General features: G+C 39.8%; 1 protein-coding gene across 7 annotated transcripts in view; it reads left to right on the top strand.

Annotated features, from left to right (window-relative positions):
- Window positions 1-17,701, top strand: part of LOC139618633 (thyroid hormone receptor alpha) — a 108,994-nt gene that overhangs the window by 4,657 nt on the left and 86,636 nt on the right. For 4 of the 7 annotated variants that reach the window (XM_071474734.1, XM_071474732.1, XM_071474739.1 and 1 more), the window contains one exon: window positions 6,068-6,168. The exons of 1 other annotated variant lie outside the window; for it this stretch is intronic. The gene's annotated coding sequence lies outside the window, so the exon portion shown is untranslated. Of the gene's footprint in view, window positions 1-6,067; window positions 6,169-14,488; window positions 14,552-17,701 lie in introns of all 7 variants that reach the window. 2 more of the 7 variants (XM_071474737.1, XM_071474733.1) reach the window with 1 other exon arrangement.

Raw genomic sequence — 17,701 nt, 5'->3', positions numbered from 1 at the left:
CAGAGACGAGCAGACAGATCGTCAGATAGTTAGCATCTTTTATTTGTTTATGTTTGTTAGCTTGTAACTGGCAGTGGCTGACACAGTGTTAGTGGTTGTGCTAATGCAAACTCTCGCTCTCTGTACTGACAAGGTTTCAGGTTTATTTAGCCCCGCCTCCCGTCCCCACAAGTTGACATGATTGGTTCTTTAGGTTATATGACATAGGAATCCCGGACTGTCTGAATCTGTTTTTGTGAGACTGTCACTGGTTCACTGCAGTTCAAGGTGACCATTTTAGCAGCTGTATGTTGAGATGTTGGCATTTTAGTGACATCAAAAATAAATCAGAAATTAATTTCTAATGAAAATTAATTCAACATTCAAGTATCCTGCTAACGCTGTGAGGAAAGACGGAGCTGGCAGCACCAGCGCTGCAGCAGACACGCACACGTGACGCAGGCAGTTTGTCCCTGGCGTTAGTTCTGAATGTTTTGCTGCTGTGTAACTATTTCACTGATTCCTCATTGTCTTGTCTTTTCCAACAAAAGCAGGTGCACTTACATTTAGCTCTGTCGAAGTCAAACAACTGATCTGTGGTGTAATACAGTCGGAATTGTAATTTGTAATTTGCAATTGTCTTACTGCAATGTATTTAATCTTCTTTTCACTGAATTATCTTTAAGGGTTATATTATTTTATTCTGATGGATTATCTCTTAGTATTTATCTTATTTATTTTCTCTATTTTCTTTAATGTTTTATTGTTCATCATGTATATAAAGCACTTTGTGCAACATTTCATTGTATGAAAAGTGCTATACAAATAAAGTATGATTGATTGAATTGCACTTGTGCGCAGTAATAGAGAAAATGTAGTTCCAAAGGAAAGGGCTGTTAGATGGCAAAGCGTACACTTAAACTAATATTAGCTTATCGTCAGTGGGCTTTTTGTTTTTGCTCTCGAAAAAACTGAGAACACACCGATCTGAATCTCCTGCAGCTTAAACACTACATATAAGTACCTCTCACAACCCCATGAGAAATAACCCAAACTATCACTTTCAGTCATGGATCAAGAAACATAAGCTGTATGTTTTCTTTCTTTTATATGGGTGCATATCTTTGGGTTATGTTATGTTGTGGGACAAAAGAAGACATCTAAAGACATCAGCGTGGCCCCTGTTGTTTGTCATTTTACAGTAATTAGGAAAATATTTGACAGATTACCCATCAATGATAATAATTAATTTAAGTGACCAGGCAAGTGGCTTCCCTTTGTAATGTCAGAGAGAGGGAGAAGTTATCACCTGGTGGATGAACATAGTGTACATAATGGCTGACTGACTACAATATAAAACCGGCTGTACAGCTCTCACACAGGCATATGCACACACAGACACATGGTATTATAGAAGAGCCTTGGGGCCCTTCCTGGTACTAGTTTCTTAGGAATGTTCTGTTCTTTTCTGTGCAGCCTCTGTTCTCTTGGTGTCAAAAACCAGACCTGGATATGCGTCTCCCAAACTGAAAATTAAACATCTACAAGTCAGTCAGGGACAAGTCTCCCTCCAGCTGACAGGAAATAACACATAAAGGTCTTAAATCAGGGCTGAGAATCCCCAGAAGTCTCCTGACATGTCGCTTAGGACCATGAGATAGTGCTGGAATTGGGTTTGAGTTTTAATGTTACTTGTGTGATTTCAGAGGAGTATGTACTAAAACAGGACACATTAACAATTAAGGGTGTGAGAAAACATTGATACACTTGAGTGAGGAAAGTGCCGGGCCGCTCAGGAGTCAAACCGGTGACTCGCCAGTAACTGTTGTTTCATAGATCATACTCAGTTTATTTTGCGCTGTTGGCAGTACGTTCGTGTCTTTTTGCACTAAGTGTGCAGTCACACCATAGACTGTGTATATATTGCTTTTGTGGCCATTTGAGGAATTTTTGGTACGAAGGCGTTGGCTTCATTTTTCAGCAGCTTGAGTCATACTTCAGTTTGTTCAGATTTGAACTGAAAGGCCAATTTTATATGTCTGTATTCATAGTTAAGTTGGTTATATTTGTCTTTAAATTACACCTTGGTTTTACAGTGGTGTGATCAGCCGTTATATACAGTCTGTTCACTTGTATGAAGTTTTGGCCTGAGTTTGGTTCTGTTGAGCTGACCTCTTTTTGGGCCCCCAGCTTTTTTGCATGTTTTGTAAACTGATCATTTTTTTCCAATTCTGGGTAAATAAATAAATAAGAAAATAAAGCCTCTGTCTTTAAAAATCCACTCATGACTGCTCTTGCCTGCCAGCTGGGTCGTAAACAAACCTCGAGGATGAATGGTGAAATTATTACCCAAACTGCCTGCTGTGAGCATCTGTTACAGTTTATATACTGACTGCCTTGTTTGACTTTGTGGCTGCAGACAGTTTTTAATTTCAATGTGGTATTATCACCGACATTAGGTTTAGCTCATGGCTGAACTTTTGTCCTGCTTGCACCCTGTCTGATTGTTTGAATGATAGTTTCTCAGACTTTGACTCTGAGGCCTCAGCTGTTACTTTGATGAGTTTTTATAACCAATAGAAATTATAGTAAAAACTGCAAAAATAAATATATTTTCTGTTGATTATAGTTTGGACTTATTGGGGCTGGACAATTAATCATAGTATTATCTTAATCACAATAAGGCCAAAGTGTGTCACAACGTACCATAAATGAGGCACTGTGGTGCTACAGAGACGCCCTGGCCTACAGATTGTATTCTCCAGACGTAAAGATGTGGGCTTGTTTGGTACAAACAAAAATTCACATAATCTTTTTCTTTTTTTGATTGAAAATAAAATGCAAAAATAGTTTGACGCAACCGCAATATCTGCCGAAATAATTGCGATATAATTTTTTGGCTTATTGTTATCGGCATATTGTTCAGCCCCAGGACTTATGTTCTTATGATTTATTCCACAGAATGTTAAGACTTAAAAATGTCAATAAAAGTCCCAATAAACAGTACAAACCCCCAGAATATTAAAGTAACAGTGATATAAAATAGAGATAACTAAGTAGCAGATGACCACATCTGAGAGGCTGCTCTCTAATGTATGATTCAAATGACAATTCATTTTCTTATTAACTTTGTAACTAATCTTTTCATCACCTAATTACATTATTGACTGGTGGCCCATCTTGTCTTTGAATGCTTTGTTGACAGTCTGAATCCAGAGGAGTGTGTGTCCTGCCTGATGATAAAATGTGAGCTGAGGAAATGGCAGCCTCAGGCAGGAGGCACTGTAGTCAGGCTGTAGACTTTGAAGTAGATGGAGTGAAAACAACATCGCCTGATAGTGAAGGTCAGATTTGGGTCAATGTGATGTTTGTTTAGTAATTTCAGTGTATTTTTAGTCCTGGTGAAGTTCTGCCACAGGCCAGTGGCTTCGCGCAGCTTGTCACACAGGCTGCATCATTAACACCCACTGTCTCACTAGGTACTAGATTGAGTGTGTTCTCCGCTTTCACTGAGCTGACCGGGTCAGAGCCGTGGATATTCAAGTGGAAGACATGGGGTTGGGAAATACTACCTGATATCAGAGCCATGAGATTTGACTGGAGGCATGAGTTGACCTACTTCTAAAGAGAATGAACATTCAGATCGTGGGCAGATTTTTTTTCCCTTTTCATTTAAACTAAATCAGTTTAACAAATATATCAAACACAGACACACACACACACACACAGTGCTGTCCTATATATTCTGCAGCTTCACATAATTTAATACAAAAGGAAGCTGGAAGAGCTGGTGTGGCCTCGTGAGTCTAAAGTGATCAATAAGGAGCCGTCCAGGCTTAGTGTAGTCCAGACCTAAATAGGTTTGACCTCTAAACTTGATGGTGTTAACGAACTCCTGCCTCTGGAGTGCTAAGGGAGCCTGTTTTGACTTTTTCTTTCTTTAATTTAAAGCTCATTTGAGGAAAAAACTTTGATTGATTGACATTGATTTTTTTCACACAAATACTGTGATTATGATTTGAATTGCGAAGGTGTGTGTTTGTGGTCTACATAGTATTAAACACTGTAAATTTGTACAAACAGCCTTAGTGATGCTGCTGCTAAAGCTAGCGTTTGCTTCACAGGCTGACGGGACGAGCTGCTTCGTCGCCCTCATTGATTCAGAGCTTTGAGGGTCTTAAGAGTTAAACTGGGATATTTTAACGGCCCCGTCTAATTTCTGCTTGTCGACTAACCAGCTGCCTGTTAGCCAGCTGTTTGAAATTAACGTTAGGTGACCATCTAAACTGAGAAAGACTCGTCTCTTTCTTGAACAGCGAGAAGACACAGATGATGTTTGATGGTTTGGAGGCAGGGCGATATCCAAATTTTAACATCACGATCCAGTCCTGCCCAAATATCAAATCCTGCGATATATGATGTTTTTGCATTTCTTTAAAAAATCTTATCATATAATGTTATAAATGATAAACTTCAGGTATAATGTATTCAGTATTACTGAATATGAGCGCAAGCCTACAGGATGGTTTTGCTAGTGTCCTCCATTTTTGCAGCAAACAACATTACTAGCTTAGTTTAGTGATAGGTTAATAGGGCACGCCACAGGTCAAAGCTGATATTGAAGTTTTTAGAGCGGCCTCAGCTGCAAACGGTCTTCTGCGTCTGTTGGCTGGAAATTTTGAATTCAAACAGGTCATTACAGTTTGAATATTAACTTTTCCCCCACGTTTCCACAAATATTTGAATTTCGAATAAGAAGTGGGTGAGAGAGATGCTTTCATGATAAAGCTACACCACTGGTTGTCCAAATGTTGGACTCTTCCACTGACTATTGCTCTTTCAAAATGATTTGGCGGGAACAGTTTCTGTTACATCATCAGGGGAGTTTGCAGTGGATTCCCAACGGTTTTCATTTTCAGACTGTTTTGTTTTTTTCTAGCGACAAATGTAGGGACTTTCTGGACAAACCTTAGCGACAACAGATATTCTATCAATTCTAACTTTGTCTCTGAGTGATCATTTTATAATTAAATACGGCCAGAATCGCAGCACAGTCTTTGTCTTTAACTCGTGTGTTTGGTGATTTTGTCAGACAATGCTGTGGTTATAAAATCGGGATTTTAGCAGCAGCTTAGAAGTGACTGCTGGTTAACGTGTAGTCTTAATGGGCCATGTGTCAGTCACTATTTTATACTTGTCCTGTTGTCTGACAACACAAACAGAAAAACATGTAAATGGGAACCGGTGACCAGCTGACACTGGGCAGACTGCAAATACAACACGGTAACATCATGAATATGCTAATCTCTGTATTTCGTCATCTAGTCACATTAAGCCACTTTTCCAGCAGCTTTAGCTACTGTCCATTGATTGATTGTTTACAGTGGTTCCACATCAGTTTCCAACTACGTCCACAGTTTCGCACATTGACCACGCGCGGTCCAGTCATATAACTGGTTTTGTTTAAAACATCAAATCATACATTATGATGTTCCTTCATGACAAAGTTGAACATATTGACCAAACAGCAGCCAGATTCGTTTCTGTTGTTTGACTCAAAATTAACATGAATTAGTTTCAGCTTCGTCGATTAGCCAGTGACAGTTGAAAGAAATTGATAATAGCTGACACAAACTACAGCTTAATGATATACTCTTCATTATTGTATGCACAGTCTAATTAAAATTGCAGGCCTTACGGTTTTCTTTGTGTTTTGATATAATCAGAATCAGAATCAGTTTTATTGCCAAGTATGTTTCACATACAAGGAATTTGTTCTGGTGATTGGTGCAATTGGAGGTTCTTGGAGGTTCTTGGAGGTTCTTGTAAACAACAGGTTTACACAGTTTTAGTTTCTGCCTGTATGTGGGAATCAGGTGGACCATGACATGGTCAGAGTGGCCCAGTGCAGCCCGGTGCTATTAACAATTAACCATAAAAATGGTTAATTGTTTGACCCTAGCAACATTTTATTTCACTTTATTTGATTAAATAATTTTTTTTATTTTTTATTTTTTTTACACTCCTCTTTTTTATATTACAAACTTTTCTAGAAAAAATGTAAGGTTATTTTTTCATGTCATTGCAGAGTTTCCACACTGGTATGGGAGTGTACATCTTATTTCGGTGAAGATGGTCTGCCGTCTGGTTGTGACAGTGAAGAAGACTGGCCTCTCTTCATAGCACCAGGTTGGTTCTCCTCTGCTCATATTCATATCTGAGTCCAGCAGTGGCAGTGTTGTCTGTTGTCCCACCATCCTCTGCCTCTAGTGAACTCACCAAAAGCAGCCAACGCTCCTGTGAAGTGTCAGCTGTGTAAATGTAAGAGTGTAGAACTGGATTAAATTGCTTTATATTATGAGGAAGCACTAAAAGCATGCTATGTTGTGTAAATGAAGATTCTACTTTCAATTCAGTGTCTACGGTGGTCAACATGAATAACAAAGAAAGAAAAAGCAAAGGTTAAATAAAGAGAAAAATTAAAATACATTCACACATACACACACCTGCACACCAGTATCAAATGATGCAGCTGATTTTTCTGTTCCTGCTGCACATCTGTGACACAGTCTACTGTTAGATTGTTTATTCATTAGGCAGAAACTGTATGTGGGGCAAAAAAAGCATTTTATTAGCAAGTGAGACAGCAAGTGTCACAGCTGCAGGGCAGAGCATGTAGCAACAAGGTGGCAAAAAGAACAAGCGAGGTATTCTTCAGAGCCAGCACACAGGAGAACCTGTAGGGCTTTTTAGATAGATCTTTGTCATGAGATACTAAGACATGTATTTGCATGAGCTTCTGAGACTTTTCTATTATTTCTATTATTATTTCCAGTAACAATTCGTACAGGATGTATTGCATCATAATTAATTTGCCAAGGTGAATACATATTTCCAAAATAAGAGGCTGGTGTTTGCATGTAATCACTGTTAATGAGTCAGAACATAAAGTGGTGATTTTAAAACCAGCAATTAAAAGTCTGAACTAGTTTGGTGTTTTTATAATGTCTCCCTTCTTATACTGACTCATCAGCGTATTCGTGTAAAAATACAAATATACAAAATTCAGTTGCATATCATGTAGCCGGCAAAAACAACAAAACCAAAGACCATTCACCTTGGTGAGAGTGGTGATTGTGTCTAAATTAGCGTCAGTACTATACATGAGTTCTTATGTATTGAAGTTTGTCTGTGTTGTCCATCTGAAATCTTTTACTGACATCTAAACAGGGTTTGAGCCACAGTGTCCATGGCAACAGTGACCCCCCCCCCCCCCCCTTCCTTGAAACATAAAATGCCACATCAGTACAAACTCAGTCACACTATAAGCACACTTAAAATACATTATTAATGGACTGTGGGCGTTGAAGAGCTGACACTGAGCAGCAGCTTGTGCCGCCTATACTGTACTATTACTGCAGTTTGAAAACCGCATCACTGCAAACTATACTCCCATACTAATGAAAAGGTCAGTTTAAGTGTCCTGAAAATAAGCGAGTCTAATGTAATATGGCTAATATAATATGTCTGTTATTTTGATATTATTTTGTAATCCTCACAGGTTCTCATCACTATTTATTGTTCTTTTTGGATTAATTAATGACCACTTAGAAAATGACTGAGGGGGGTGACCTGATAGCCGAGTGGTTAGGGCACGTACCACCGAGCGCAGATGCTCTTAGCAGGCGAGTTGCCGGTTCGAATCCTGACTGACCAGACTCTTTCCTGCGTGTCTCTGCCCCTTTCCTGTCACTCTCTACTCTCCTGTCTAATAAAGGCAAAAATGCCCAAAAATATTTAAAAAAGAAAATGACTGATGATCATTTGAAACACCTCATCATTCTTTGATTGGCGAACAGCAGATGGAGAAGCTGATGAATGCCATGATGTACATGGTTAAATAAGAGCAGCATGTTTGTATGTAATGTTCAAAGAATCTATGTCCAATATTACCATGTTTGCAAGAGCAGATGTTTTACTGTTGTATCTCAACCTGCAGTACTGGGGGCAAAACAATAATAAAAATTTGATCCAAAAAAAAAAAAGACTGTTCCCCGCAGTTTCTAAATCAGCAGTGCAGCAGACGAAATGTGTGTTGCCTGTAAAGTGGTACCACCCCTGCAGTTAGAGAAATGTACAGACAGTGGGTAATGGTTGTATGGCCTTATTACCCCTGCTGGGTGAACATGGAGAAAGCGGGGAGATCAGTGCAGCGGCAGGAGTCACAGACTTGTGCCCTTGGTGCTCTGATGTGATGCAACATGACAGGATGTATTGTGACATGATGGAGGATTTAATGTGATTTGATTTCACTTTATGTCTCATGCAGCCGAAGTTATTTTCACACTTATGAGTCCCCTTGATGCAAATTTGGAGCACGTGTTCCCGACTTGCTTCACGGCTGCGTTCATGTTGTCCTGATTTTCTTCAGAGCAACATCTGAATCGGTGCGAGCAGCTAAAAAGCTGAATGAAGCTGCACCACATGGCGCGTTGCCAGTTGTATTTGGAAAACACAATCAGAACATGTTTCCAGTTCACATTGAAATTGCAGCAGTTTAAGTTCAGTGAATGACTTTAAAAGGTTCAGTGGTAAGAAGTTAACAGCCTGAGGTAAAATCAAAAAAAAGAAAAGTTTAGGTCACTAAAATCTGAAACATCATAGAAAACAAGCTTTTTCCCAGATTAAGAAATAAGTTAACTTCCAAATTTCCTGCAGCAATGGAAGTAAATGAAGCCTTAAAGGTTAATGCAAACAATTGCTACAGGTGTCCTAACTTTTGCTGATGACTTACCAACCCGCTGTCTGTACAAAGGCAGAGCTGGAACAATCTGTGTTACTACACCCTCTGATGTATCATTCAGATAATACTGAACTGCAGGAAGTAGGACGGCAGGTTGCTGTCAGCATGGTGAGAAAAAAAGTAACAAAGGGAGACAGGATGGTTGGTCTGAGGTTCAGCCTACAGCAAGATAATGAGCCAAAACATCAGAGGAAAAGAGCCAGACAATAGCATCACATGATGAAGAGCAGCACAGTCTCCAGACTTAAACCCGCACTGCACAAAATACCCCAGAATCCAGAGATGTAGTTGCCCAGATATTTCAATCTATGACCACTACATGATGAAATCTAGACTGGACCTAAAAAGGATATCTCTGGATTCTTGGGGTGTTGGCGCAGTGCCCATGGAAGTGGCCTTGGATGCACTGGACTCTAGGTGAAAGCAAAGGAAATTACAAGTGCAACTCATTTGTTTTTTCTTCTGCAACAGTGTTGAGACGAACTTTGTGAACCATCGTAGAAATAATTGCATGAGTGTGTTTAGTTGTGACTGTTTTATAAAAAATGAGCCCATAGGTCGCCTGTGCAGCAGCGTATTATGACCCATAGTTAGGTTTTGTTGCTAGGCAACATCTAGTGGCCGTAGTAATTATGACAGGAGTGAAGGGAAAAGTGCGGTGACGTAGTTTATAGAGCGACAAAGGCCACGTCAGGAGGAGGTTGGGGTGGATGGATGGGTGAACAAAACACAGGAATATGACACGAAGAACAGTGTTCGATTCCTGTGTGAAAGTAGCAGTTTATGTTATTTCTATTATCCATGACTGTTCGACAAAGTTAACCACGTTGTTGTTATTGTAACCATGACAACAAAGATCGTCTAATGTTGAGGAAATACTTATTTTAACCCAAATCAACATCTTTTCCTAAACCTAACCAAGCCATGACCATTACTATAGTAACCATGGCAATGAAGTTTGGTAGCTGCTCTTGGTACAGTACAGTTGCATGTTTATTATTGTAACCATGACAACCAAGGTCCAGTATGCCTGCCATCATTGGGCGCTATTTCAGGAGAAACTAGACACACAATAAGATTCAATGATTCCTTTTTTAATATTTCTAATTGATTTGTTCCCTTCAGTAATTTCAGAGACATTACACAGTGTAGCCTGTGCTCTTAAAATCAGAATTCATCCGAGTTGTCATGGATACGACTAAATCGTACTTCAGTAATCCCAAGGCCTGCGGGAGCTCAGCTGTGCCAGTGTCAGTGGTGGATCTGCTTTATGCAGTAATTGATGCGTTGTGCTGAGGGTTGACCTCAGGACTGAGGAACTGGAAGGGCTGGCTGATACTGGGTTACGGTGCTTTACTCAGTACTGAAGAAGGATGTGATGTCATAGCTCTGATGATGTTAATAAGTATTTTAATAAAATGACAGATTGTAAACGGTGTATGAGAGAGATGCTTTGCCAGTTAAGATAAATGATAATATGGTCGTCTGGTAGGATATCTGAATTTTAATCCTTTCGAGTCCCTCATCAAATCTAAATAGCTGCAACTTCCAACATTTGCAGATAACATTAGTTATGAATAAGTAAAACTCAAAGATCTCGTCTCAGCTGCGAGGACAGAAAGTGCAGGTTTTAGTTTCAGTCAATATTCACAACCTGCAGCACCAACCTGATGTGAAATGTTAACCCTAACCCTGTCACATTGAAACAGCAGCTGTGACCTACCCACTTTACACAAGCCCCCTGCCTGAATCTGAACTGGAACTTATTGATATGATATGTATGAAAGTTTAACTGCGAGATTCCTCTTAAATGAACATGAGGTGATCAGCTGGATCATTTCTCACCAGGTTATTGGTCACATTGAACTGCAAAACATTTCCTACAGAGACTTTGCAAAAAGCACATCGGCAACCGTTATTGAATGAAATGTTAATTATCTACAGCTGATATCGTCTGTTGCTGGCGATGTTTATAAGTGGTTGTTAGCATCGGATAGCAATGTGAAAAAACTGTTTATAAACAGTGAACTGTTTAAAAACTGTTCACTTTTTATCTGTGAAACTAGATAAAAGGTTGAATATGAGACATAGCATCGAATGTAGTCAACAGTGCATCAGAGTTTAACGACCACGCAAAATTACAGGTTTCACAAAACACTAAAAGCATCTGTCAGTTGTACAGACTTCAATTAGACTGGAGGGGAGACTGAGCAGATAATGGAGATGTAATGTAATGTGATCACACTGGTACTTGCTCATCATTACTGTGAGATAGGTGGTAATCTTCAGCCATCTCATCTTCAGAGTGTTCAGAGAAGTTTTGTAAAGTGTTGCAATGTTATCAAATTCAAAATGGACCCAAACACATGTCTTTTTCCAAGAGGAATCATCAGACCCGTCTGGATGTTGCACTGTGCCGTCACAGTTGAGTTCTGCCTTTTTTTCATTCACAATCAGAGAAGATAAGAATTACAATTGTTAGGGGAAGGGCTGCAATAATGATTTTCTTTTCCATCATTGATTAATTTGCCAATTATTTTCTGGATTAGTAGATAAATTGTTTGTCTATAAAATCCTTAATATTGTCAAAAATGCCCAGAATAACGTCCCACAGACCAAAGTGATGTCTTGTTTATCTCTTGTCAACAGCCCATTGAGTTTAATGTCAGGTGATGACAAAGAAAAATATTTCACACAGAACTTGATATTTATGTAAAAAAAATGATATGTAAATATTCAGATGTAAAAGTGCGGGATGGGAATAGTCCACCATGTGTTTGGCTGTAGCACAGCAACTGGGAGTTTATGTCAGCACATATCTCAGCTTGCTCTATATGAATAAACAACTTGTTATTCCTGTGTAGAAAAAGAAAAAGACGACGTATCCATCAGTTCATGTTCAGTTCAGGTCACACTCCTAAATGCCTTTATAGGCCAGTGGGTGTTCAAATCTTGCAGAGCCACTGAACATGTACTCTAAGATACAAACCCCCCCCCCCTCAGCCTGAATTATAGAGTCCTTTAAATGTTGCATAAATAATTGGTCTCCAGCTCTCCATGAATGCACATGTACACGACAGACCCGAAGGCAAAAAATGCATTAACCTACATTTAAAAAGTGCAGTTGCACATTCAAACGCTATGAAATGCATCTGCATCTTAAAACTATATTTAAGTAAATGAGAATAAATTAAAAAACATCAGTAGTTAAAACCGTAGCTAATGCAACAATATTAAAATAATCACAGAGTTATGTGAAGCTTATTTTGTTCAGTAGTCAAACCGTCTGTGGGTAGAAACTGGTCCAACCTCTGTAGGCGTTTCCCTGAGGGAGAGAGTCAACAGACCACGAGCTGGGTGGCTGGTGTCCTCCATGATACTTAGAGCCTTTCTTCTGTGTCTGGAATCTGTGGCTGTGATGTTCCTATGATTTTTGAAGCCACTGTTACTGCCGTCCTCAGTTGTTCATAGTCCTGTTAAGTCAGGTCGACAAACGCACTAGTTCACCTCCAGTAAGGACGGTCTCAGTGGAAACCGACCAGGGTTTTTTATGTTTGTGTTGTGTCTTAATGACGACACTGGGGTTTAGAGTCTCAGATCTGATTGTCTAAAAACCTGATTCAGCAGGGACGACGTTGATATAAAGTGGTGGCTTCACAGCTTTGAACTTCCCGAAATCAACAATCACCTTTGTGTTCTCAACATTTAAGGAGAAATCGTGGATCCCTCACCTGCTATAGGCGTCCATCAGTTATCAGACCAATCAATGTGGCGTCTCTGTGAACTTCACAATGCTGTTATATTTGGCAGCACAGTTATGTATGAACAGATGGGGGAGTAAAGGACTCTGAGCTCCTGTCTTAAGAACTATGTTAGATGAGCAGCTGGTATTTACTCCCTTTGTCTGAAGTCTGCTGATAAGACGTGTCGTCGTAAGCCATTTAGTTTGAATCTAGTTTTAATTTCATCTCTTCTTTTAAAGACAGTCTGCACATTGCTCCAAGGCACATCGGAAAACTCTTAAAGGTTATGGAATATGTTCTACGGCTGTTAAAAATACCTGCTCCCTAATGGCTCTGCTTCCCACCTGGACGTCAAACAGTTCATCCTCCTCCAGACAAATTGTTCACCCTCTCAGCCTTTTTTCACGCTCAGATGAGCCAGTCAGCACAGTAGCAGCCCTGCCAGTCAGATCATTTTTTCAGCTAATCTACCACTCATCCAGCAGGTCGGGCAAAGTGTGAGCAGGGTGAGTGCGATGATGGACTTGAAGACCTTTGCTTTGTCCTCATCCCTGCTTCTCCAGAACCACACGCAATTACCGACAACCACCTCTAATGGCTCACTAATGGAGCCACTTCCTGTTGACCCAAACCTGCCTCCTCCCCTCTGGCTTTCCTCTGTTCTGTCTTTACACACTTGAGAGGTAATACAGATCTGTCTCACAGCCCACACTCAGAGTTTTGAGCTCTGATGTGCAAAATACCAACACATGACACTTAAGCCACACTTGATGCACTCTTACTGTAATACCAGCGTGGAGGAAACCACTGATTGAAGTACACAGTTTTTATATGAATCCATTCTGATTTGATTTTGGATTTAGCTCAACTTTAACCAAAAAATAACCATTGCGAGACAAAAGTGAAGCATTTTGTAAATACTTAGTGCACCATCACCAAGAGACAAACTTTTATCAAAGAGGAGCACCAAACTCCAGCGCAAGCCAACCAACACCTACCTAACTCTGATCGGGCTGATTCGTTTCTAAAGACAGTGACCATAATTAAGAACCAGTTGGCTTCACCGCAAGTTTTTTTCTCATATTGCAGTTCAGTGGAGTAAAGACATGAGTGAATGTTTTGGCACAGAGTAGCAGAGTAAGAGCGTGGAAAATGTGTGCCTCTTTTCTGCTTCTTGAGTGGAGAATCAATTAAGATAAATCCTGAATTCTCACACGGAGACACCGATTGGATTGTAATTGAATTGCTGCTGCTGCTGCTTTGAAGCAGCATTCAGAGTTCGTCACGGTCTGCTTGGCCGGTTAGTGGCAGCGATGCATCTGTAAGATCTTTATGACGGACAATGATCAACAAAGCAGTGGAAGTTAATTACACCTCTGCACCAGCAACAGCTGGGTCTGTCCGTCCGTCATTTTCTCACAATATCTCGGGAACGCCTTGAGGGAATATCTTCATATTTGGCACAAACGTTCACTTGAGCTCAGAGAGGAACTGATAAAAATTTGGTATTCAAAGGTCCAAGGTCAAGGTCACTGTGACCTCACAAAACACGTTTTTGGCCATAACTCAAGCATTCATCTACTAATTATAACAAAATACACTTAATATCTTTTATTAAATCCCTTCCAAGTCCTCACTACATATGATACACAGCATGAGTCTGAACAGACATGGATTAAAACCATAACTTGAGTGCTTGGCAGAGGCATAGAACCACAAGGCATTTATTGTAGGTGCAAGTTGAATTTAGCTTAATACCAAGTTTGGACAAACTTCTACTAATAAACTGCACCAGAAACCTTGATAACAGTTGTATGAAATACAAGAGTTCTGCGGATTTTTAAACAGCAACAATGAATTTGAAAGTAGTGACAAATCTTTTTCTAAGTGACCAGAGACCTGTGAGTTAATGTGATATAAGATTGCATTGATATTAATTACAGTTCTGTCTTGGTTTTCCCAGGTTACATGTAAACCAGGGATTTCCCCTGCTCCAGTCCTGATGGTAGTGATAAAGCATCGGAAGGTAAAAACTCCAGAGGGAGAAGAACTTCTGAACCGCTGTAGCTGAGTAACAACAATAACAAACCTTAGCTAGTTAACATGTGGACGAATCACATTTCTGAACTATGACTGTGAAGATTTCTCACCCATACAGAATAAAGCTCTCTCACTCACACAGATTATTCAGTGTGTGCACTGATCAGGGATCAGATAAACACTACAACACATTGATGCTCCCTCTGTGTGATCGTTTGTGTTGAAATCGCTGGAACTGCTTTTGTCTCTGTCACTTTCACGTCAGCAAGTTACTCAGGAAGAGAAATAAGTTACTATTTTACCTATTACTCCTTTAAAAGTAATCATATTATTTTACTTATTACTTCATTTCAAAAGTCATTATATCACTACGTTACTTTCACTTTACAAAAATACTAAACATTGCACATTCAGGGTGAAACTGAAGCTTCCTGTTTTATTTCAGCCTGGACATATGAAACAAGGTCCTGATGTTCAGGAGTGAAATAAAGATTATATCTCACAGCAGCTCTGATCAGACAGTCTGTCAGCACCAAACCTAAACTAAAAAGCCTCCTCAGATGCACTAGATGGGGTCAGAGTGTTTCACTTCATGTAAATGTTTTTGACGTTTGAGAACTGGTTCACCATCTCAACTTCATGCTTTCCCGAACTCAAATAGTCCATTACTTCCTTTTCTTTTGAGTAGCTGTCCTCGGACTCTGTCTCTAATGCATAGAAATCCATTTCATCATGGCTGACTGACGTAGTGGACACAGAGGCTGCTCCTCTGTCAGAAACTCTCTCCTGCATCATCTCTCATCTCTCAGCCATCAGAGTTTGAACCTCAGACAACTAGCAGCTGCAATAAGAGCATCTTTGCTATCCAGGACATCATCATAAGACAGCCTACCCAGCACAAAAAACTAATCGCATTGTGCTAATGCAATGCTGATAGGATTAGTAACAGTAATATTATCACTGTTTTAGAAATTGTAATCTCTTACACTACTAGTTACTGGGGAAAGTAATAATATTACAGTAATTTGTTACTAAGTAATGCGAGACTGCCCAACACTGCACATGGGAAGGAGTAAAGATTATTAAAGCATCTTGAAGAGACGGATCAACATCTGGTAGAATCAAACCACCTCCCGAGTCAGATTCAGCAGTTTGATTTCAGTCCGTGTCGAATGCTTCTTGGATGCGTTTACACTGAGCCTTTGAGCGATTGTATAACTGTCCAATCTGCAGAGATGCACACAAAATGCACAAATATAAATGGGGTCTCTGTCGTGGAAACAATAAAGTATCTGTTTTACTCACATCCAACAAGACAGTTATGGGAGAACTCCCTCAAGTGGTGATCATGTAAAATCCCAAACTTGCCTCAATGTGGATTTTCATTGACAAGGCTAATATAGAATATATGACATCATCAAATTAAAATTATGGATCTGTTAAATAATGATTTTTTAGAAATACAGTCCTTCCAAATTTATCAGAGGATTTAAAATACTTACATTTACATACATTGTCTTATGTCTTCTATATAACTCCATGTAAAGACTTTATTACTCATTAACCAGTCAGTCATTAACCAGCTCTAAAACCCACATGCTTACAGTGTTAACAGAAGTCTTAATATTGATATGTATTATATTGATAGATATTGAAACCCACGCAGAAGTAAGAACTGACTGACCCCAAAAATGCCATTTGATCAGCACTTTGATCTAAAGTGCCTCAGAGTACGACGAGAATGTACAGCACAGGAGGCTCAAACATCTGACTGGAAGGCGCAACACAAAAGAAAACACAACAATTTATTCACTAAAGTACGACTGCTTTAGGATCAGCCAATGTAAGAGATCATGGAATTTACCTCACAATGATATTCACAGGGAACTGCGAAGAGCCCATCAGCATTCTGTGTGAAACGCAGTATTCATTTTCTGTTTGCCAGGGGGATTTTGGTTGAGTCAGTCGCATGAGCTCCAATATCCTTCAAAGATATCCCTGCTATTTTCAAAGCGGTTGTAAAAAAGAGATCCAAACAGAGAATAATGTGTACAAAGTGTTCGATTTATTTTCAGTCTTGTTCACCGACGAGATCAGAGCCACAGATAAAAGCTTCTGGGCCCAAGGGTGACGTCTTCATTTACAACGCTCTGTTTACGACAAGCAGTGTGATTTATGTGCAGCCCCAGCTGTGCTTCAGAATGTCCACTGTTAACCCGACATAGCTGCTTTCCCAGCATGCTTTAGATCTGGCCTGTCTAAGCGTGCTGTGGGCCATACAGTGAGAAAAGTATATTTTCCTGGGCCCTTACCCTTGAATCACTCACCAGTAAATATCATTGCTATATACATGTGTAATATGCGTTTGCATTTTCAATGTGCCCAAAATGTGCAGTGTGCATTACGTTTGGCATATGTGGAAAAACTGGTGAAACAATGAAAACAAAATGCTACCAAGTGTAATGTAGACGTGAATAAATCATGTTGTGCATGAAGCTTCTTCTCCGCAGGAGATGAAAAAGGGCATCAGATGAAAACATCAGATATTTCCACATTGTTTGCATTCATTTTAGGTTTGGCTGCTGCTCTTTAAATTACGTCATTTCGTTGCATCCTTTTCTTTTGCAGTGGTTTATAGCACCCGAGTGGGGAATTAGCGCCAGCAGCTGTTTATCGTGATGCACACACTTCCTGATATTTGCATCACAGCAGAGGGTGTTTACTTTTTGCTGATTTTCTGTAAATTTGGTTAAAATTTGCACTAACTTTGAATGGAAACTTGGCTGTTGTTACAGAGACTGCTGCCGTGAGAGTCCTTTTCCTGAGTGTAGTTGCTCTGAAAAAGTTGGCCAAGCAAACAGGCTAGCTGCCAGTTTTTGTTTGTTTTTTGACTTTTTTTTTTGCCTCTAGACTAGGAGTTGTGTTTGACTGTGACTGACTCTGTGCAAATTAAACAGACACTCTTCCCTTTGAAGTCAGTGAAAAAATAGTCATAGTGCCTCCGTGTTTGGAATTGCCTGCATGTCCTCCTGTCACCCAAGTGACATAATGTGGCTGTTGCCATCTTGGTTTTTTGAAACCAAAAGAAACCATATTTGGACAAGAAGGTGGAGCTGAGGAGGAGTGAGGGAGGATC

This window comes from Trachinotus anak, unplaced genomic scaffold (genome assembly GCF_046630095.1).
Source record: "Trachinotus anak isolate AG129_WGS33_773 ecotype Australia unplaced genomic scaffold, CSIRO_AGI_Tana_v1 ptg000003l, whole genome shotgun sequence".
Classification (NCBI taxonomy): Eukaryota; Metazoa; Chordata; class Actinopteri; order Carangiformes; family Carangidae; genus Trachinotus; species Trachinotus anak.
The sequence above is the reverse complement of the archived record's forward strand: the minus strand, read 5'-3'. Positions and strand labels throughout refer to the sequence as shown.